The sequence below is a fragment of the Epargyreus clarus genome, unplaced genomic scaffold (assembly GCF_041222505.1).
Source record: "Epargyreus clarus isolate Ecla_fem2 unplaced genomic scaffold, WU_Ecla_fem_2.2 ptg000004l, whole genome shotgun sequence".
NCBI classification, from domain to species: domain Eukaryota; kingdom Metazoa; phylum Arthropoda; class Insecta; order Lepidoptera; family Hesperiidae; genus Epargyreus; species Epargyreus clarus.
Window position 1 is genome coordinate 3123418 of NW_027332212.1, and position 3785 is coordinate 3127202.

The 3785-nt window shown below is 30.3% G+C and overlaps 1 long non-coding RNA gene across 1 annotated transcript; it reads right to left on the bottom strand.

Moving 5' to 3' along the window:
* Positions 1–1320: 1320 nt before the first annotated feature.
* LOC140757161 (uncharacterized) lies at positions 1321–2095 on the bottom strand. The gene is made up of 2 exons (XR_012103939.1): positions 1868–2095; positions 1321–1682 (listed from the first exon to the last, which is right to left on the bottom strand). It is a non-coding gene; the product is annotated as an uncharacterized LOC140757161 (long non-coding RNA).
* Positions 2096–3785: the final 1690 nt, after the last annotated feature.

The window sequence follows — 3785 nt, forward strand, 5'->3', positions numbered from 1 at the left end:
AATGTGAATATAACCTTATTCTTCCCATAATTAATTTTGTGACTCAATTTAATAACCGATTATATTAATTTCAATATTAATTAAGTAGTACAAAATTCTATTCTGAACACTATTAATATTAACAAGATCTTATTGAAATACCAAATTCAGAGATTTTATTACAAATTCTAAGTTTTATTAAGTTACAAACTATTTTCATACTCAAAGGGATTTAATAACTTTTGAACTTGAAAATAACTTGAGTTGATAATAAAAAGGAAATTTAATTTTTATTTGAGTTTTAATATGGATATTAAATATAGATACGGCCGTCTTAAGCAAAGTGATGTGGTAAGCGTATTTGTAAAAAATATATATCCTGTAGTATAATCTTTATATTTCCTCTTAGTCTAGCGTCCTTATATCTTTCTCTTCATATCTATCCTAATATATCTAACCTAAATAAGATAATTTAATATAGAATATTAGAAAAATAGAGTGTGAAATCTCATCGCCTTTTCGAAAATTCTGGAAGCATGGTGCTACTTAAGAATCTAAAAAATATGTCACTTCAATTGTAAGATCTCAAAAATACACTATTTACAATGCATTCCCTATAACCTTGAAGGTGGTAGAGGTCTTCATGGGCCCTAGATACCACAATTAATATCCAACTTAAATTTATTTCTGAAAAGTTTCTTTACTTTAATGAGTATTTCTCAAGTCACATACTTTTACATAGGAAACATAAATTGGTGAAATGGTTATTATTATTTTTTATGTGGTCACAATTTTAAAAAATAATACTTAAACTAAATGTACATAGTGTATATCTCCTGTTGATCTCCTACTTACCTATGACTATAATAAAATTTCCTTCTTCCTATTCATAAACGGTTAATATTAGCATTTTAAACCTTTATCCTTTGTTATTCTAATAAGGATCAAAATACGAGTATGCAAGTAAAAAATGGTTTTCAGAGGTATGTGAAGTATACCAATTCGCACTTGGCCAGCGCGGTGGACTATGGCCTAATCCTTCTCATTCTGAGAGGAGACCCGTGCCCAGAAGTGAGACAGTAATGGGTTTATGAGGAAGTAAAATAATAGATTGAACTTTATATTAATTTGTTTGTTTTTAAATTTTGAAGTGAAAATACTATACTGAGCGTTTATAAATAAGGGAGTAAAACCGCATACGTCCTTAACCCTAGAGTAGTCGCGCCTTTCCATGAAACGTCAGTGCTCGCGTGGTGAGCATTTTGCCGCACATGTTTATTTTTGCTAATTTTAGTTAAATAAATCATTAATAATTTTAAAGGAATAGAATAAAACATAGACTTTCATAAATTATCATTTACTAAAGTTTTGTAATTAGTAATTATTTAAAAAAAAAGCTTAAGTATATCTTGGGTACTTTTTTTAACTTTTTGCAATATCTTTACCTTAACACATAAAAAATGAAACTAAATATCAAAATTAAACGTTTTCCTGTATCTTCGATATGTACTTCAGCAAAACAGTCCGGAAAGATACACATACAATGTTCGTTGCACAGTATCTGTCCGCATCTATTGGACCCTTTTTTGGTTCTTCTTTTTTTGTTTTTGATAGACATACTGCGCATATACCTTCTTTACCCGAGGATATATATTTGTGCGTGTTACTTCTTCATTTTCTTGTAGTTTTCCGGTGTCACTTACCTAAAAAATATTAGTTAGTAGAAAAAATAAAATATAGAAAATCGCCCATAATTCACAAAAAACACAATAAATATCAATGGTGTTACGATGTTTACATCAAAATAACATTATATACAACTAAAAATAACAATTGAAATATTGTTAAAATACTACACTAAAAGATCAGGCACATTAATTTTACTTACGTGAGTAGTCGCGCAGTTAGCAATTTGCCGCCAAACGCGACACACCAACAATAACCGCATCCTCCTGCGGTCGCCTGCGCCTTAAATTTCTTCTAATTTCTAAAATAAGTAGGTTAGACACGAGGGGGCAGCTACTAGGAAGCTTGATCTCGACAAATACACTGTATTTATTATAATAGGATTTTTTGACCGCGGACGGCAAAATGCTCATAGCGCGAGCACTCTAGGGTTAAACTTCTTTGGCCCTGTCAAATTCGTCCCCTATTTAATCTATTGTAGATAGTTTGAACATGTTGTAAACACACATTATTTATTTTTGCAATTTAGTCGCCACAAATAAAATATATAGGTCAGGTGTGAGTACAGACCGATACGCCAATAACCTATCCAAAGCCAACATAAAAGTGACCGCGTACCAATATTTGGGCCAACTGTCCAATATATGAATATCAGGCCGATCAATGCACTGACACATAAAATGAATAAATGCAGCTGTTTCAACACGTTTAACCTATCTACCCTTAGCTATTTTCCAAATTCTCTGTAATACATTCTGTAATATTTGTGACTTGTATTTTTAAAATCTGTAGCACTTTTCCATTATCCTCGACGAATATGTGTCGGTTTTATTAGTCGAATATTTGTTAATAATTTAATTGGCCTTAAAATTGGGATATTTTGCTCGTGTTTGCAATGATTGCACAATTGTAACTATAGATTACGACATCAAAAAGCTAGTTTGAAATCTAAGGCATTTCAGACTTAAACCTTTATCATATATCTCACTGGGCTGTTAGCGAATAAAAAACTTTTGTAAAAAACTTACATACCCGAGATTTTTTCATTATATTATCTGAGATATGTGACATCTACCATCCTTTGTTTGCATAAAGTAAACCCATGTCCGTATGAGACAGGTGTAGACAATAATACCCATTGTAATACCCATGTTGATAAATTTACCCCACAATGATTCTTTATTATGACGTCACGCTTAAAAGTAAGTACAAGTATATTGTCTTTTTTCTACGCCTATTACTATAAGGATACACTCTATGGCTATGGCTCTATGGTAATTATATGGAAGTCTGTGGGACATATATATCTTTTTTTTCAAAAAGTTTGACTTCTCTACAAATATTACAGAATGTAATTAAACTTAGCTTAGATCGTAGCCTCTCTTCTTGTACTTAATACTTGTTTCACTACGACCGGGAAAGCGATAAGCGGTTAATAGTTTGAAAATATATTCTGAGTGATGAGAAATACTATAGAGTCGACTATTTAAATATTTGACTTAAATTAACGTTAACAGTTATTTTGCTCAACTTCTCAATAAATAATAAATGCTCTTTTAAAACCTTCAAAGGTACTGTTTAAGGATTTGTAACAGTTACCTTACAATTTTACTGGCATTTACATTACTTCTAATAGAAGATTTTTAAAATCAGTGATCGGTACTCCTGTATTTGTGACCGTGTCATTGTGAAAAAGTACTTAATCTGTCAGTTACCTATTCAATTTTCGACATTCATTAAATACGTAAATATCGCATTCATGTTTACTCGCTTTATCTTTACGTTAGTGGTGAAACAAGTCCCTAATTATAATTATAATTGTTTATAAACCTACTTGACTATCTTGTAGCAACGTATTTGTATTGCCAAAAATAAAATATCTTTGTAAATAGAAACTGTAGAATTAATTAAGCAATTGTATAAGACTCGAATGTAATTAGGATAAATTAAATAAATCTATCACAAAATAATCATATTTTAATAATTGTATAAGGAATATTTTAAATGTAAGTTTGGTGTACTGTAATATAAATTATATTTTTAGTAAGCCACAATTAGATCTTTCATTTTATGATGCCTTCTACATACATATTTACAGGAATGCCAGCTGATTTACATAC